Below are 19,099 nucleotides of genomic sequence, written 5' to 3'. Positions count from 1 at the left end.
CCTTAGGGTACTGAGGCCTTGACCTCATGTCACCAGTCTTTCCAATATTCTCTCCTTTCCATAAGCTGGTCCCAAAGGCAGAGTGAGATGGAGCCCATGCTGATGCTGCCCCCGGGGACCACTTGCTTGTCTGGCTGGCTCTGGCACATCTCCTTGCAGGAAAGCACCGGCCTCTCAGAGAAGCCCAGTCAATCTGACAGATTCAGAACCTGACATCCACACTGTGGGGCATGGGGAAGCTTTGGCATCTGGCAGGCTTTAAAGGAGCCACAGGATGCTGGGAGGGTGAGAATTAGTTGACTCACCCACTCTTGTTTTACACATGGGGAAATGGAGGCCCAGAGAAGGGAGACAACTCATCCGAGTCTGGGGAGTGAGTTTCAAAAGCAAAATGAGAAGCCCAGGCCCTGGACTCCTGGGCAGTGTCATTTATGTTTGCCTCAGTGTCTCACTGGTAAATGAAAAGTATGTGTGTGTGTATGTGTGTGTGTGTCACTACCAGTCTATCAAGGTAACTGAAATATCACCATTAATTCTTTTTCTCATAGAGAACTTTCTGCTAGCTCTCTAAAGGAATGAAAATAACCTTGGGTAGGTAATGGGACAGGGAGAATCCTAAGTCATCAGCCAAATTATTTATTCATTGACATCTCCATCCATCCATTTATTCACACATCCTTTTCTCTATCTATTCATTTATCAGCCTCTCTAACTACCAATTCATCCACCAGTCCATCCATCCATCCACCCATCCATCCATCCATCCATCCATCCATCCCCTTCTCTCTCCATCTGTATCTCCATATATCCACTTTTCTTTCTAGCCATCCATTCATCCGTCTATCCTTTCACCAGGTTCTCACTAAGCATCAATTCTGTGACTGGCTCTGTGGGGTAGAGATGAAAAGGCTCACTCAGTTCCAGCCCCTGCAGATCCCCCAGGACCCTGGCGGCAGCAGATCTATGAGCCCACATTTCCCCCTGCTTGTGAGGATCACACCAAGAGAGACATTCACATCCTGGCCTCACAAAGAAGAGATGGCAAAGTGGAAAAAGGCTGGAGTCCCCAACCCTGAGCCCTTTACCCTGCCTCAGTCTTTTATAATGAGGTGTGTGTGCTTGGGCAATGCCTCTCTCTTCTGGGACTCAGTGTACCCATCTCTGCTGTGGGGAGGTTGGACTAGATGAGAGTTTCCCAAACTCCAGTTGTTTCTTTCCCTCCCTCCACACCTGGAGATCAGAACACCTGTACTAAAAAGTACTGAAAATCTTTATTCAAATGAGCTCACTTTTTTTCAACCAAAATAAACTTATTTTAGAGTGAAACTTTATTGCTACCATAAATGGGAAAAAAATGGTAACAGCTGTCATAAATAGAAAGTAACAATTTAAAAAAACTTTAGAAAAAGAAGGCAGACTGCTGATGCTATTAAATCCTGGGTGGATACTGCATCCTACCAGTGGAGGTCTGCTCTCCTTGTTTAAGAGAGAATTTAGCAAGCGTCGGGGAGGTGTTAAACATACAATACGCGCACTAAACTCAGACTTTCTCCTTGGAGAGGTGTCCCAGAGTGTGCCTCCCATCCTTGGGTGGCAATGGGAGGGGGTCCCTGCTGAAGGGTCCCTGAGTGTGGGGGCACCACTCCCACCACAGAGGGGTAGCCCTGGCTGCATCCTGGCCACTCTCCTCCAAGCCTTCTGAATACACTCTGGGCCCGGCCCCTCTTGAAAACTCAACACCTCCCCCTCCTCCACAAACCGCCCAAGAAGCCAAGGGTCAGGAAGCCATGATCCGGATTCTGTAACTCAAACCGGGGAGTATCTGCGTCAAATCCTGGCGGAGTAGGAAACCAATATGGGAATCTGAAGCCATCCCATTCAGTAGTTCAGCGGGTGCCAGGGGCAGCCCATCACTCAGAGAAGGCCCTGACCCTTTCTTATCTCCCCTGCAGCTGCAAGACTCCTCCCCCTGGCTCCACCACCCCTCACCTTCTCACTCTTGACCCAGGCCCCCGAAGCCCATGACAGCATAGGGTCCCAAGGTATGGCATTTTTGAATGTCCCTGGGGCACTATCAAGTATAATCAGGAAAAAAAATGTGTCTCTTAGCTAGGTCAATGCCTTAAGTACCCACAGACCGTTCATTCCCCTGCAAGGCAGGTGGCCTCGTGCAGCCAGAGACCTTGTGTAGCCAGAATACCACGTCCTCACCTCTGAGTTTCTGGGGCCTGCTGAACCTCCTGCAGCAACACTGACATCAATGGTATTATTTACTCGAAAAATTGTTCCATTTTGGATTCAGATTTCAGAAGGACATTTGAAATACCAAAGCTGCCGCCAGCTCTGTTAAGGACACAGAAAGGCCCGCTTTCCCATCTGGCCTTGGCTCCAGCCTGGTGCCATGGTGGGGGTCGGGTATCTTTGCACCACCAAGCCCCCACCCCCACATCTGAACAGCCAAGCCAGAAAAGTCCAGAAAAAGGAAAACATTTAAAAAACACAACATTGGGCTTTGCCTTAGAAAGTGCTTTTCCTTAGAAAGTGCTTTTCCTCTTTAGTTAATAGTTACAACCTCTTATATGGGTCTTACAACTCATTCATTCATGCATTCATACTCATTCATTCATGCATTCATACTCATTCATTCATGCATTCATACTCATTCATTCATGCATTCATTCATTCCACCAGGGCTGATGTTTGACTGACAAGCAGGGTCAGGAAAGCCCTGTTGGTTATTTATAGCTAGTGTCCCCCTTGGCACATGACAAAGCCGTGCTGCTTGCTAAATACTTAAAACCTCACCCCTGTGTTCAAAAACATTGATTGAGCACACAGTGACATTTCAGGCGCTGAGATTGTCAACCCCTGGGACACACCAGTGTCCATGCACAGTCCCTCCTTCAAGAGCGTATGGCCACCACAGGCAGAGACACACCCACCAATGCAACACAGGGATTCTTGTGATGGAGACCCAGACATAGCACCTGTCCTGAGAGCTGGAAGAGGCAGGGGGGCCTCATATCTCGGCCAGAAATAAAGGAAAGACATTTTGGAAAAGTTACGGAGGGGGTGAAATTCCACACCTTAGACTTACTAAATCTCTGAATGACAGAGCAGGAAGGTACCTGAGAGATCTTTGAGGCCACCATTCCCCAAAGTATATTCTAAGGAATGCTAGTTTATTCCAAAAAAGTTTTCAAGGTCAAGTTAATATGGGAAATACTGGGTCAAACCAAACTAAGCTGGTTTCTATGATGCAGGACTTATCAGAGCCTTAGTCATTGCCTTGTGAAATCTACAAGGGGGATGGGAGCTACAGGAAGCTTCTTGAAAGACTAGTGCTCCCCAGAGCTCACTCTGAGTGACCCTAAGCTAGTCCAACCCTTTTTCCACAGACAAGGAAACTCGGGCCCCAAGAGCAGCTGGCATTTGCCTAACATCTCACAGGGAGTAGAGGGTGGAGTTGGAATTAGAACCCAAGGCTTCTCCCTTGGAAGCAGGCTGTTTAGGGCATGTTGTTTGGGCCTTGGGTGCTACTGGCACATGAGAAGAATGAGGTTCACGTGGGCTGAAGCAATCCTGGGAGGCTTCCTGGAGGAGGCAGAACTTGTGGAAATCCTGGGGCTCCTGGAGCCAATGACTCATGACTTTATTGACTGAACAGTGGTATCATGGAGAACCAGGTACATACTGGAACCTCATTGCCACCCAATTTTCCTAGAGAGACCTTCAGGATGCAGGCAGGCCTTCCGCCCAAGGAGATTAGTCCCTGAACTTTCGAAGGATAAAAGTGCTTGGAGGTGTATTTTCATCTTCAATGAAGCCTCCCTGATTGCCACCCCAAGTTAAAATGACCCCTTACCTCCACCCCTGATTTCTTCCCTTCCATTCTTCCTTTCAAGTTTTGTTTTTGGGCTGTGTGAGATCCTCACTAGTTTATAAACCATTTGAAAGTAGAATGGGTGGTTTATTCTTCCTTGTTTGGTTGTTGATCAAGAACTCAGTCACCAGTTAGGCACGGTGGCTCAGGCCTATATTCCCAGCACTTCAGGAGGCCAAGGTGGGAGTATTGCTTGAGCCAGGAGTTTGAGACCAGCATAGCAAGATCCCATTTCCACAAAAAACATTTTTAAAAAATTAGCTGGGTGTGGTGGTATGTGCCTGTACTCCCAGCTACTCAGGAGGCTGAGGCAGGAGGATCACTTGAGGCCAGGAATTTGAGGTTACAGTGAGCTATGGTTGCACCACTGCACTCCAGCCAGGGCAACAGAGAGAGCCCCTTCCTCAGGGAAAAAAAAAAAAAAAAAAAGAACTGACCAAGGCCAGGCAGAGTGCTCAGTGTTTTCCATACATCCTTTCCTTTTACCTTCACCACAGCCCTCTGCAGGGGTTGTTTCTACCCCCATTTTATGGAAGAGAAAACTGAACCTCAAGAGGCTGAAGTGACTTGCTCAAGAACATGGGCCAGGAAGCTATGGAGCCGAGATTCAAGCCCAGGCAATGGTTTCCCTTTGCTGACTGACCTGTGAAATTAGGCCCACCTGAGTCATGGATAATCCCACGGGCATCCTGCTCTTCTGGGGCAGTGGCTCACCTGAGCCCTGATCCTGATTAAAGCCTCTGCAAGGCCCCCAGGCCATGCTCTGAGCTCAGCCCCATCTCAGCTGGTTGACTGTAAGAGGATCCAGGGTGAGAAGTGCGGTCACCTGCAATTTAGAAGGGCAAGAATCATAGATTCCAACAGCTGGGATGGCTTCAGCCTCCCGCATCCACTGCCTGCTCTGCTTGGACTTGCCCCTGGCCTTCTGGGGTCCCAAGCTCAGTTACTCACATATCATTCCAGAACCATCTATGTTAGAAGTCAGGGGATTTTTCCAATTTCACCAATTACTTTCCATCCCAGGCCTTCACCTTTATTTATGGACAGAAGAACCTGGATGCAGAGTTCGTGGCTGCTGTCAACGCAGGTGAAATTTCAACAGTGGTGACACCCAAGAACCATCCTCCTCACAGTCCTGGTTTAGGCCAGGGGCTGGGGTCTCCTTTCTTCCATAATTAAAAATTCACTAGTGAGGACAGATTGCTCATCAATCTTTCATCCCAACAGTCCCCGTGGAGAAGATGGGGGCACCGCTGATAAAGACAGGCCTGGCCGCCCACAGCTCTAGGATGACACTACAGTCTACAGGAGTTCAGGGCCTTGGGTAGGGAGCAGGTGGGCCCAGGGGAGCCTGGGGGGGCCCCTGGAGCACGGCTGGAAGGTGCTGGGCTTGACAGGTGGCCAGTTTTCAGCTTTCTGCCTCATATGGGCATCAGGGAGACATCAGGAAGAGGCCCACAGAGAGTCAGCAGACGAATGTGTGGAGCAAAACAGTCAGAGGGTGTCTCAATGACCGTGCAGCTAGTGCTGCTCCAGATAAAGCTTAATGGGGCGCTGCGTGTGAGGGCTTCTGCACAGGGCCAGCCCGGGAGCACAGCCTGGTCAGCGATGCTAGTTGTTCTTATCGTCATGTTGACATGGTTGCTTCTGTGCTGTGAGTGCCATGTAACTTCTCTGGGACTCAACTTCCTCATCTGTAATGTGGGAGTAATAGCAGTGCCCACCTCATGGAGTTGGAATGAGGAGTAAATGCTCAGGTGTTTCAGATTTTAGCTTTGTGCCTGCTCAAAGGAACCCCTCCAGGTTGGCCTTATTAGTAAGATTGCTATTGTCAAAGGGAGCTAACTCCCCGTCTCCTGACATGGCGGCAGCCTCATGGATCCCAGGCCAGAAGGAAGGGACAGCCTGGTAAGCAAACAAAACACTGGCACTGCCACTCCCTGGCTGTGTGGCCGCTGCAAGCTCCACCCTTCTCCTGACCTCAGTTTCCCCATCTATACAAAGCAGTTGCTGGAGCTGACAATCACTTCTAGCTCCAGGTTCCAAGAAACCCTGCATTTGGCTGCCTCTTGTCGGGCTCATGTTTTTCCCAGAAAAGATTTGGGGCGGGGAGCTCTGGGGCTCCCAAGCTGGCCCCGTGACTGCTCTGTGTTGGCCTCATGGCTGTGGGTTCCCTGCAACTCTGCTCCTGGATCTCTGTGAACTCTGGGATGGGCTGTTTTTCTGGGAAGGGGACAGGCTGGCTCAACAGTGGGAGGAATTTGAAGGGTGTGCAGTAGAAGAGAACAGGATGGAGGGAGGGGGAAGGGAGGATCAGGGCCCAGCAAGCTCCAGGTGCTAAGGTGAGGGTAGCAAGGGTGGGGTGCCAGAGGACAGAGCAAAAGCTCAGGCTCAGGCCAGCTGAGCAGCACAGCAGGGCTCAGGAGGGCTCCGCACCAAGTGCCCAGTGTCATCTCATGGTCAGTGAGGTAGAATGGAGCCTTCAGACACTTCTCAGGACCTGGTTAGCCCTGGATTGGGGGCTGAGGGTGTGAACCCTGTGAGTGAGGAGGACACAGGGAGGCAGGGCTACTGTGCCGGATGCCTGCCATTTGCCCCTCAGGATCTGCTCAGCACTGGTATCCTGCCTGCTGTGTGTCCAGGGAGGTGGCTGGTAGGGGCTGCACCAATGGGCTCCCTCTCCCTCTGGCTTCATGTTAGGTTTGGCCAAAGAGAAGCTCTGGTGAGATATAGAGTGACCAGGAGAGAAGTTAGAGTATGTGTAGCCTCCCAACTCCCTCCCTCAGGGTCAGGGTACCTTGGGCTGGCTGGATGCTTTGATCACAGGTGACAGCTCCCATCAAGCATCTGCTCTGCACAGCCCTCTCTGGAAGCCACCGCGTCCTCCCATCTCCTTCAGGACTAGGGGTGCGGGAAAGGAATCCCCCCTGCTTTCACTTGTCCCGGGAGCTGCACCATCCTTCCAGGTTTCCCTACTCCTGCCACACCTTTGTAAAGTTCCTCCCTTAAACCTTCCTCAAATGACAGGGATACCCCCAAGTCCCTGACTGATGCAGTCCCCAGAGCCACAGGCCGGGGATATTGGAAAGGGCCCCAACCCCACACTTTGTCCAGAGCCTGACTTTACCTTCTCACCCTTGATTTCTCTAAGGGACAAGCCCAGCCGTCTTCCTCCAGAGTTCCCAGTTTGTATGTCTGGATCCAGCAAAGAGGGGAGGATGCCCAGCCAAGCCTGGGAGATTTGTCTCCAGGAAGGAGGCGCAACTGAGCTGTGCAGGTCACAGCATCAGGCACCAGAGCAGAGGGGAGCCCATCCGGCTGGCACCTGGCCCAGAGATGCAGCCCTCCCCAGCGGAGCCAGAAAGCCTGACTTTGCATGAAATCCTCTGGTTTCTATACTGGGATTGGCTCAAACAGTACGTTTAAAACTGTTTCAGTCAGATCTGAATCCCTGGCCCCCAGTTTGTGACTTGGAAAATACAAGCCCCCTTAACGTGCTTTTCTGCTCTCGTTTTCTCTTAGGGTTCCCTGCACTTAGAGCGTGGACTGTGAACCCCCAAGCAGACGGTGAGTGTGAGAGCCATGAGCCCTGGTTCACCTGGGGGCACCCGTAGAAGCCCACTAGCATCTGTGTGCACCCAGAGCTTCTGGCAGCCTTGATTTAGAAATGCCCAGTTTGCAAACCGCCTCTCTGCGAAATCATCCACCCCAACTACCCAACACCCAGCCTCCCTAGCCCACTTCCCAAAACTGAAGCCCTCAGCAGTGGCTTTCAAAAACTCCTTCTATTAGTAGAGGAGGAGTAAAGGCAGAAGCAGGTCTGAAAGCTGCAGTTCGGGCTTATTTCCAGCCGGTGACCGTCTCCCCAGTCCTCGCAGAGCCTACGCATTGCCACTTTACCTTGGTGTGATATTCCACCAAAAGAGAAGTGCGCTTGGCTTACTAAATGTCCTTTTGGGATAAAGAGCAATATTCCTGTGTGGGCTCTGTGGCTGTCATATCTGTTATTTACACGTCAGTATCTTTTAATGCCACAGTCCACTGAGGGGCGTTTTCGGTTTGAAGCCTTGAGAAGGGGAAGCCTGGATGGGGCCTGGGAGCCTGCAGAGGTCCTTGGAGCTCAGTGGCCTTTTGAATTGAGCTGGCTCTGGGGCCACAGTCTTTGGCCCCTGTCTTGGGTTGATGGGGCCACTGTGGGCTAGCCTGAAACCCTCACCATCATGGTGTCCCTGAGAAAACAAGCTTGAGGCTCTGAACCATCTGTTTACAAACAAGTCTTAGGAGACACAGCCACTTTACCCTGGGGGACTATCTGGCAGTTCTCTGGAATGGGCCACAGAGGATCCCCTGCCAGTGGCTCCTGGATGGCACTTCCCTGACAGCCTTGGGGGTGGGTGTGTGTGGAACTGGCTTCCTTCCTAGGCTGAATTAGCCACTGCTCCAAGGTTTGACAAGAGAGAGCCTGCCCCACCCAACACCCCCTCCCTGCAAACCTGTCACAGTGCCCAAATCACCACCATGCTTGTCACTCCTTGGAAGAGGATGGGGAAGAAACCTTGAAAGCTTCCATCAAAATATCATCTATAGGTTAGCTGTGGTTACTTCTAAGTTTAGAGATTATGGGCAATTTGGGTTTTCTATGTAATAAGCACATGTTTCTTTCATGGTTTCTTCCCAAGTGCTCTCTGGGGAGGTCTAGAAACCGATGGGCATACATGTGTGTTGTAGTAGTGATCTGACCAGATTGGCCCCAGAAGACAGCAGGCCTCTGGGAGCTGGGGCGTGGGTACCTTTTGGTGGAAAAGCAAAAGGTGATGCTGGGGAGAGACTAAAGAGCTGGCAGGGGCGAAGCATGCTTCCTCCTCCGATTTTGCTGCTGCCGTGAGCTGAAGACCCAAAGCATGATAATTTTCTGAAAATAATGTGGACTTGATCTGTCACTTCTGTTCCACTGCTCATCACCTCGATAGCCTTGTCTCTTCCTCTCCACACTCAGCTCCTCCCAAGGCAGGGCCTTGTCTCCTTGTTCATGCCTGGGGCTCAGTGAGGTGCTAATTTGCGTGGGAACTGGTATTTGCCGTGCCCTACCATGTGCCAGGCACAGTACTAAGGTTCACCTCTTACATAGGTTCATCCTGAGAGCAAGACGCAATGATTATCCCCGTTCTGCAGGCGAGGAGACTGAGGCTCAGAGAAGTGAAGTGACTTGCCCAAAGTCACTTGACCATTAAGACGCAGGACTGGAACCCAGTCCATCTGACTTCAAATACCTTGTTTTGCCACCATATCCCTGCAGAAATAACATTACGTTTGTAAAAGACTGGACAATGGATAAAACAATGTATTCATAATTTCACTTCCCTGCCACGGCATGTTTGGGGTATTTTTGCTCTCCTTCCTGCTTTTATCTATATATGTATTTTCTTAGACACAGTCTCATTAGTGCATCCTTGTCTGGGCTGTTACACAGCTGTGGCTATTCTAGTGGGGTCAACACAGCGATAAGGGTTTGTGTCCCAGATGAGCAAATGGCCAGGTGGGCATGTTGGCCATCACCTGGTGGGGGCCAGGTGGGCCACACCAGCTCGTGCTCCCTTGGGGCACACACCAGCTTTGCGTCTTCCTGGTCCTGCACACTCATGTTGCTGGCAAGATGGGAAGGCAGAACAGGATACCAGGGCTGGATCTGGGAGCCGTCCTGCTGCTGCCCTGCTCAGCAGCTCGTCCCTGTGTGAAGACCAGCACTCTCAGACCCTCTGGAATAACGGCTAAGCCCTTGGTCTTTGGAGACAGGCAAAACTGAATTTTAATCCTGACTGCTTCCTTCTCAAGCTGTGCATGGCCTTGGGCATGTGGGTGACTCTACCCCTTTGTGCCTTCGTTTCTTCCCCTGTAAGATGGGTGTCCACTCCACAGAATGCTGAGAAAACAGCGAGGCCACCTCCTTTCCTTCCCTTCCTAAGTAACCAGGCTCTCACCTGAAGGGCAACTTCATTTTAGCCGGGGATGGCTGTCACTTTCTTGTATTGACTATAGGCAGGTAGATTGGGTTTTATTTTGTTTGTTTCTTTTTATTTTATCTAAAATTATAACAGAAACCCTGGGAATCTTTTAATATGTGTGATGAGAAATTGTTATACCCCTGAAAGTGGCATAACCTACTAGAAAGTTTTAAAGGCTTTTAAAAAGTTTCCTCTTTCAAAATATAAGGAACTAGTAATTTCACTTCTAGGACATTTGCCCTGAGGAAATAACCCAAAATGTATACAAAGATTGATCTACAACGATGTGTATCACAGCAGTATTTATATTAGTTAACAATAGGAAACAATGCCAATGGCCAGCAGCAGGGAACTGGGAGTCAGTTGTGGCAATATAGATCACAGAAGGAAGATTCTGGGCAGCCATCAAAACTGTTTGAGATGAATTTTTAATAATGGAGGAGAAAATGTTCACATTTCAGTATTAAGTGAAAAGGCAATTTGCCAAAATTAAACTGTATTTTTTTAAATAGGTAGACAAAAACAGAAGTAAGCAAGAGAGAAAGAAGTGGGGAGAGAGAGAAAGAGAAGATAGAAGAAACAGATACAAAAGTGTGGGAGGATAACAGGTGACTTGTTTTTTTCTTTGTGCTTTTCTGCACTTTCTAAATTTCCCCTAGTGAAATGTTCACTGTTTATATAATCACAAAGAGGAGTTAGAGTTAAGAAAAAATCCTCTGCCCCCACCAGTGAGTGTGTGTGTGTGTGTGTGTGTGTGTGTGTGTGTGCATTTTGCTAGTCAGCTGTATAAGAAAAATGGTTATGTTGGCACTTTTCATTCTAAAGTGCTCTTTTTCTCAAAAACAAATTTTTTTGTTCAAAGCCAAGGTCAATGTCACATAGTCTTCCTTCTGTCCCTGGAGCTGCAGTTCTGAGGGAGCTGGCTTTGAGCCTGTATTCATGTATTCATGTTAGGGCTGCCATAACAAAGCGCCACAGACTGGAGGGCTTAAACGACAGATTCATTTCTCACAGTTCTAGAGGATAGAAGTTTAAGACCAAGGTGTTGGCAGGGCTGGTTTCCTCTAAGTCCTCTCTCTTTGGCTCCTAGACAGCTGACTTCTCCTATATCCTCACCTTCCGAATATGTCTGTGCTCAAATTTTTTCTTATAAAGACACCAGTCAGATTGAATAAGGGCCTACCCTAACGACTTCATTTTAACTTAATCACATCTTTAAAAACCCTATATCCAAATATAGTCCCATTCTGAAGTGGCGGGTGTTAGGATTTCACCATATGAATTTGGGGGACACAATTCAGGCTGTAACAGGGACAGCTTGTTCCTGGCAACTGAGACCATTTATTTTGCAGAGCACTGAACTTGGAACTGTAGTGGAATCGGGGGAGGGAGGTAAGTGTGGAAGGAAAACTCATGTCTCCATCCTTAATAAATCTCTGGAGAGGTGTGATGCAGACACCTAAGTAGGTGGTGCACTTGGTTACCACCTTACCTTCCCAGCGAGACCCAGAAGCAACAGTACAACCATCCCAGCTGAGCCCATCTATCACAGAGTGGCTGCTCAAGGCCATAGCAAAATAGTTCATCCTGAAAACATTAATTTTACTAAGAAACTCTCATGAAGTGAGAAGAACTGAGTTAGAGATAAATAATTTGATAGTTGAAATGGGCTTCTGGACATTAAAATCTGAATATAAAAAATAATTTTTCTTAGCATCAACTCCAAAGTGATTTTGATTTATAAAATCAGTGGTGGAGAGAAGGACTAGGATGAGCAAGTTGGATGTGGATGGTGATGGTTGCTGAGTTTAGCAGAAACAAAGCTTCACCTCTGTGGACCTTGACACTGGCTTAAAGGTCCTTCTGTCCCTTGTCAGCTGACCTTCTTAGATCACTGTGGGTCAAAACCACTCTGAGGGGCTGGCCGTTGGACTGTTGGAGCTCATTGTAAGGTGAGAGTGTGGCAAAGATACCCTCAAATATCTCTGCAAATGTCTTGCTTCCTGTCTTTGCCTAAATCCAAAACTTGGAGTCATCCTTGACCCTCCCTTCGTTTCTGCTCATGTCTTGACTGTCATTGTCTTCTATCTACTCCTGGGGACATCACAAAATCCAGGTCACCACCATGTCTTGCCTAGACCACTGGGTCAGCCTCCTGGTTGCTCCCGCTCCTACACCTGTCCCTGATCACCCACCCCATGGCAGCAGCCAGACAGGTCCTTTGAAAACACAGATCTGCTCGCATCACTCCCTGACTGTAACCCTCCAGCAGCTTCCTGATGTCCTGAGGCTAAAATCCAAGCTCTCCTGACAATAGTGGTTTAGGGTGCTTCCTGCCTTCACCTCTGGCCTCTGATCCCACCAGCCCCCTGTTCTCTGTGTCCAAGTGATGCTCAGCTTCCATGTCTCCAATGCTTCTCACTCTACTCACAGGGTAGAATCCAGGACCGTGCATGAGATCCTGGAATTGAGGGGACAGTTGATTGAGAAAACAGCCCCATGACATATGACAACTTGTTTTCAGCATTTTTCTCTTATTCTCTTATAGCAAAGTCTCTTCTCTCAGCAGCTTTTCTGGGAGACTGAAAATTGGTCACTATTCCTAGAGGTCTACTTGGTACTGACTCTTTATTTCTTGCCTAAATGTCTTGGGACTCCGTGCTGTGGTAGATGTTAGCAAGGGAGTCAACCAAATAAAGTCCTGTGGGCCTGCTTCCATCCTGCCTCTCATAGAACCCTCACAGCCACTCTGGGACATAGGTCAGTGGTATTACCATTATCCCCACTCTACAGACAACAAAACTGAGGCACAGGGAGGGGAGGCCACTTGCCAAAGCTCACCCAACTATGATGCGGGAGAAAAGATTAAAACCCAAGTCACGAGACTGCAATTCAATGTATTTTTCTCATTTGTGTTTCTGTGTTTAATCTTGTGATTTTTGAAGGAAATGACCTGGCGCATTGTGCTTTCAGAGCATCTGTTTGTTACCTACTAACAAAGCACTTTTTCTCTTGAGCTCAAGCTGTTGAAACTGTACAGCCCTACAGCGATTCCTGCCACATCTGTGTAAATAAATCCTTATAACAACCAGCTGGAAAGCAAAACGTTCCATGAGGTACCAGATCATTTATATGATACCTCTTCCAGCTGGCCAGTTTTCTTGGTGGCACGTAATTTATTCATTCATTCAGCAAATACATACGGAGCCAAACACTAGGAATACAGCAGTGAACAAAGTAGACGTGGTTCCTGCTTTCAGGGAGCTGACATTCTCCTAAGGGAGATGGACAATAATCAAATAAACAAATGCATATGTAATATGCCATAAAGGCTGTCAAGGAGAATACAGCTGGGTGAGAGGAGAGAGGGGGAGGGGCTACTTTATATAAGGTGCTCAAGGAAGGCTTCTTGGAGGAGGTGACCTTTCAGGCTGGAATGAGGGAATGAAAACCAAGAACAACATTCCAGGGAAAGGGACAAGCAAAAGCCTGAGGCAGGCTGAAGCTTGGGATGTTTGGGGAACATCAAGGAAGCCAGGAAGGCAAAGGACAGCACAGGGGAGGGAGAAGTGAGAGGTGAGGTCAGAGAGCTAGGTGAGGGGCTGTGCCTTAATTCCAGGGGAGGTGGGGCACTCGAGGGTCTTGAGTGGGCTGGGTGGGGGATACAGGCTCCCCAAGCTGCTGTTTGGAGAGTCTGCTGCAGGGGGCAAGGGCGGAAGCAGGGAGAATGTTACCATTATCCGGGTAAGAGATGATGGCAGCTGGGCCAGGACAGTGGCAGTGGAGGAGAGAAGTAGCTGTGTTCCAAACAGCTGTGACAGTTGAGCTGACCTGACCTAGTCTCACACTGGGGGTGAGATTAGAAGGAAAAAGAAGAATCAAAGGTGATGGGGTGTGTTTTGACACCAATGGTGTTTTATAAGTCATCAAGGGCACTAATCACCCAGAGCTAATGCAGACCCCACAAGTTAAAGGGCATAGTCTGCAATAAGACTGCCCCCACTTAGATGCCAACTACCAGGAGGGTCCCCAAGCTGCCCACAGTTCTGACCAGCTGGCAACAAACTCAGGGGTTCCCACAACCCCCTCTGGTTTGAATTCACTAGAATGACTCACCAAACTCAGAGAAGTGCCGCTTTTATGATTACCATTTTGCTATGAAGGATACAAATCAGGACCAGCCACACACAGGGTGAGGTCTGGAAGGGCCCTGAACACAGAGCTCCCACACATTTTTCAGGGCATGAAATCAAGGCACATCACCTCCCAGGAACATCATTGTGTTCACCAACTGGAAACTCCACTGAGCTTTGGTGTCCAGAGTTTTTATTAGAGCCTCATCACATAGACATGATTGATTGAATCATCAGCCATGAGACTGAACTCAATCTTCAGCCCCCTCCCCTCGGCAGAGGCCAGGCTGGCTCAAAGCCCCAACTCTGTAATGGCATGGTTGTTCCTTCTGGTGCCCATCCTGACTCATCTCATCTCTTAGCATAAACTCTAAGGGGTTCATGAATAACAAAGATACTCCTACCATGTGGGAATTTCCAAGGAGTTAGAGTTTGCCTTCCAGGAACCAGGGACGAAAGCCTGTCAAATTTTTATTATACAACCATATAACCAGTTGGAGGCTGGTGCTATTTACTAAGACTAGCAGAAGACCAGAGAGGGGGCAATAGGTTTGGTACAGGAAAACGGAGGGTAATGGTGTGGATGTGTTAACTTTAAAATGTTCATTAGATATCAAAGTGGAAATGTGGCACAGGCAGTTGGAGTTATGACTCTGCAGCTCAGGGAGATATCAGTATATAGGTCGTATTTAAAGCCATGGGGCTGGATAACTGAGGAAGCCAGCGTCTTTAGGGAGAAAAAAAAGAGCTCACAGCTATGCCTTGAAGTGTCCCACACTTAGTAGTGGGGAGAGGAAGGGCCAGCAAAGCAAATAGAGGAGGAGGGGCCAGAGAGGTAGGAGGAGAACCAAGGGAGTACTCAAGGGTCCCCAGGCAAGTGCTTTGCAAGGAAGGGTGAGCAGCAGTGTCAAATGCTGCTACAGGCCAAGGAAGGGGAGGACCAAGAAATGGCCTCTGGACTTGGCAAGATGAGGGCCACAGTAATCTTGAGCTGAGTGGCTTCTGGAAAGGGGAGGTGACAAAAGCTAATTGAAGAGGACCAAGGTGGGAAGGGTTAGTGAGGAAGCAGAGATAGGGAGCGAAGAGCCCAGAGGGGCTGGGGACCTGGGGAGGGGTTAAAGTGGGAGCTTTCATAGCACACCTGGTGGCCAGAGAGCATATGCAACACCTGCCGTGTGCCCAGTGCTGAGCCAGGAGTTGTAGGTGTCTTCTGGAAGCTCAGAGTGTGGTTGGAGAGGAGAGATGGGAGTCGCCATCCATAGTCTAGAATAGAGAGTGTAAAATGCGATGCTGGCCGGCAGAAATGTAGACAGGAGAAACCATTTCTAACTGGGGATAATCAGGATAGGCGTAACAACCATAGCTATTTCTGTTGAGCATCTTCTGTGTACCTGGGAATATGCTGGGCCCCTGAAATGCATTCTCCTATCTAACACTTATGACACTGGTGGTGTCTCCATTTTACAGGTGAGAAAACTAAGGCTTAGAGAGGTGGAGTCACTGGTCCAACGTTACACTCTTAGGAATTGCCAGAGTTAGAAGTGAATGATGATGGGAAAGGATGTCTATAGGCAAAGTTCGGTAGGGAGAGGCGACGGGCAGAAATGAGGACTCAAACACAAGAGAAGCCTATGTGAGTTTGGGAGATCCTGGGTGAGGACCCAGTCAGAGAAGAAGTGGAACACGTGAGTCGCTCAAAAGAGGGACCCAGTGCCCCCAAGCACATGTCACTGATGGTGTAGGCTCAGGGAGTTCCTTGACCCCTTGGGCTGCCTTCCTCTGGCCAGGGGAGAGTGCAGATGTCGGTGGACAGGACTGAAGCAAGAGAGAGCTCAAGGGGAGAGGAGTGGAGGCTGGACGACACCGATGTATCCCTGACCTTTGCCAATACTTTCCCACACCCCTCTGCCCAAGCTCTCTGCAGCCACACCCCAATGCCAAACATGCCCAGGCCAGGGAGGTGCCCCTGCTCATAGCCCTCACAGTTCCTTGTCTTTAAACAGGGTCAGAGGGCCTTGCCCACCCCTGCCAGGGAGCGTAATTATGACCTAAAACAACATTTGGGGAGAAAGCACTACGAAGAAATGTCCCCCCAAAACCGGGAGTCACACCCTCATTCAGGAGTGGTGGGAACCACCCGTTCTAACAGGCAGAGGGGTGCAGGCAGACGGTGCCTGCTGAGGGTGGATTTGGAGCTGTTTGATTTGGAAATGTCTCTGATCTATGGAGACACCCCTGCGAGCCCTCAGGTTCTGGTTTCTCATCTGTGAAATGGGTGCATCCTGGTTGAGTCAGGCTGCGGGTTGCCTGCTGAGAGGGACTGTCAGCGAGCCCAGCCGGGCAGGATGCACTGTTACAACTTTGTGTGGTCACCAAGTGAAGCTCTCCAGCCTCTGCTGGGCTTGACATAGTCGCATGGCATGCCAGGGCTGCAGGGCTCTTCCATGCCTCCCAGTTCTCAGAGGGGTAGACCGAGGCCCAGAGAGACCAGCCTAAGGTTCCCTCCAGCATGTGTTGATATTTCCTTCCCAAATATTTATAGCATGAAAGCACAGGAGAGAGACATGAAGGGAGGGGGAAAGGAAAAGAGATGGGGAGAGGGATGAGACCCAGGAAGATATGTGGATTTGGGAGGATGGAGGCTCACTTTTGCTTGCAAGAAGGAAACTTGAAGATTGAACAAGGCCAAGAACATTCTTAATTTGGAACCTATCATTCCATCACTTTACCTGGAAGTCCATGACCCCACTACTCCATTCACCTCATGCAGTGAATATGTTAGGGGTTTAGTTGCAGATTCTGGGGGTGAGTGGGCTGGGGGGAGGAGAAGCAGCTAGAAGCAGAAAAATGCTTAGTGATGCCGCCTCGAAGGCATGACATCCTGCTGTGCCTGGGCACACGTGTATTTGAAAGGGGCTCAAAAATTGGGGGTGGGGAACTGGGATGGATAGTATCTGTGATCTAGAGGCCAGCCATGAGTGAGCTGCACTTTCTTCCAACCCATTTAGGGTTGGAAGAAAGGCTCATGCCCTTCGGCTTCAAGGAATGTGATCATCAGACCTCCAATGCCAGAGCTTGGAATAGTGGGCCAGATAAAAAAATATTTTTACACACACACACAATATATATTTTTTCCTGTCATATATATATACATGTATATATATATATGCATATATGTGTATATATGTGTGTGTGTGTGTGTGTGTGCATATGTATATGTGTATGAGAAGCACAAGAAGACAAAAAGAGAAACAGGAAGGAGCAAAGGAACCAGGAATGGTCAGACTGAGTCAGGATTTTTCCAGGGCTGCGATGAGCCCATTGACGGAAATGGAGATGGTGAGGTGACATCAGAAGCCCCATTGTGACCAAGGATGGGAGAGAGGGAGCTGTAGTCCTTGAAGGGTCACTCAGTGCCAGGCCAAACAGCCCACTCCCCCATGAATTGATCAGAGACACTGCAGTGCCCCAGCCCCTTAGGATGACAGTGATGTCCACCTCATCAGCCCTGAGCCATCTAAAGATGCTGAGAGTACCAGTGAGGGCTGCTGCACTTTGTGATTTTGTATGCATTCCCATTAAAACAAAACAAGACCCAAACCTAGTTGGCAGAGGAGCTGGCTCTTAAAGGGTTAACCCTCAGTTACCTGGATCTCCAGGTAGGCCTCCCCTTGCACACACCTGTCAGAGGATCTCCCGCTGCCCATCCAGTGGCATTTCTATACTGGCAAGTGCTTTACCATCCAACCCCCACTGATGGCCTCTGTTGGCTGACTTTCTTTCATTTTCTTTCTTTTTACACACACTTGGAAAGCTCCCGGCTTCAGCCAGGCGCGCCGAGGAGGCTTGGAGTAGCAGGGCTAATCGATGCCGGGAGGCTCCTTGTGGCTGCCAGAGCCGCAGTCATGGGTGGGGGTGGCTGTGGGCTCTGCAGCAGCGGCTCTCTGTGTCTCTGCCCTGCTGCTGGCAGCCAGAGTTCCAGACAGCTCCCTGCCCTCCAGACCCTCAGCCCAGAGTCCCAGAGCCCAGGGCACAGGAGAGGCCTGCTCCTGGGTTACAGCTTGCCTGGTACACACCCAGGAGGGTAAGTGAGGGACGTGGGTGCAGTGGAGCCACGGGGTCCTGAGACAGAGCTGACAGAGCTGTTGGTGCCAGGGCTATGGCTGTTTCGATTGGAGGAGGAAACAGCTCAGAGTCCGTTCCTGCTCATTCCTTGAAGCAGCGGCAGGACTTGGCTCTGCCAAAACTCGAGGTGGCCCGGAATTCCGGGGAAGGAAGGTTGCTGTTGGCTTGCAGTCAAGGCAAGGGGGTTATAGGACTTCCCCCAAAGAACCTGAGCTCCTTCCCTCATTTTTTACCAGATGTTTATTGAGGGCCTTGTGCACGCCAGCTCCCTGCTAGGCACCAGGGGATTTAGTAGGACTGAAATAGGCCTCTCCCCAGCAGCGCCCCTAGTCTTGCCAGGAGAATGGTTGCTTAGATAACTGTAGTACCATGTGAGGTGTGATAAGAGAGGGTCTGGCCAGGGGAGGAAGAGGCCAGTGGGGCCTCAGGGTGCTGGAGAAGATTTTACAGATGAAGGGACATTTCAACCAGGTCTTGGCAGATGAGTAAGAGTTCTTCAGGGAACAAAGGGCAGCCAAAATCTTATGAGTGACTGCAAAGAGATTTGAACATACAAAATGTGATTGTATGTGGTGACGGGCTCGGCAGGTCTGAGCAGAGGCTGCAGAGAGCCAGCAGAGGAAACTGACAGGGCCTCATCACCAAAGGCCTCCAAGGCCAGTTGAGGGAGTCCGGACTTGGTCTTACAGACAGGTGAGAGACACTGAAGATTTTAATTTTTTTGTTAAGAGGTAAGGTCTCACTATGTGGCCCAGGCTGGAGTGCAGTGGCACAATCATAGCTCACTGCAGCTTCAAACTCCTGGGCTCAAGTGATCCTCCCACCTCAGCCTCCCCAGTAGCTGGGACTACAGGCACAAGCCACCATGCCCAGTGGCACTGCAGACTTTATAATGGGGGCTTGATGTGGTCAGCTTTGCATCTTAGAGAACTACAGTGTGGATGGAGTGAGGAGGG

General features: G+C 49.6%; 1 protein-coding gene across 13 annotated transcripts in view; it reads left to right on the top strand.

Moving 5' to 3' along the window:
• Positions 1-19,099, top strand: part of ATP2B2 (ATPase plasma membrane Ca2+ transporting 2) — a 383,942-nt gene that overhangs the window by 80,580 nt on the left and 284,263 nt on the right. For 10 of the 13 annotated variants that reach the window (XM_063805432.1, XM_063805430.1, XM_063805431.1 and 7 more), the window contains exon 2: positions 7,406-7,450. The gene's annotated coding sequence lies outside the window, so the exon portion shown is untranslated. Of the gene's footprint in view, positions 1-7,405; positions 7,451-10,397; positions 10,494-19,099 lie in introns of all 13 variants that reach the window. The other 3 variants (XM_054680368.2, XM_054680366.2, XM_054680367.1) reach the window with 1 other exon arrangement.

Source organism: Pan troglodytes, chromosome 2 (genome assembly GCF_028858775.2).
Source record: "Pan troglodytes isolate AG18354 chromosome 2, NHGRI_mPanTro3-v2.0_pri, whole genome shotgun sequence".
Lineage (NCBI taxonomy): Eukaryota > Metazoa > Chordata > Mammalia > Primates > Hominidae > Pan > Pan troglodytes.
Note: the sequence above shows the minus strand (reverse complement) of the source record. Positions and strands in the feature narration are given on the sequence as shown.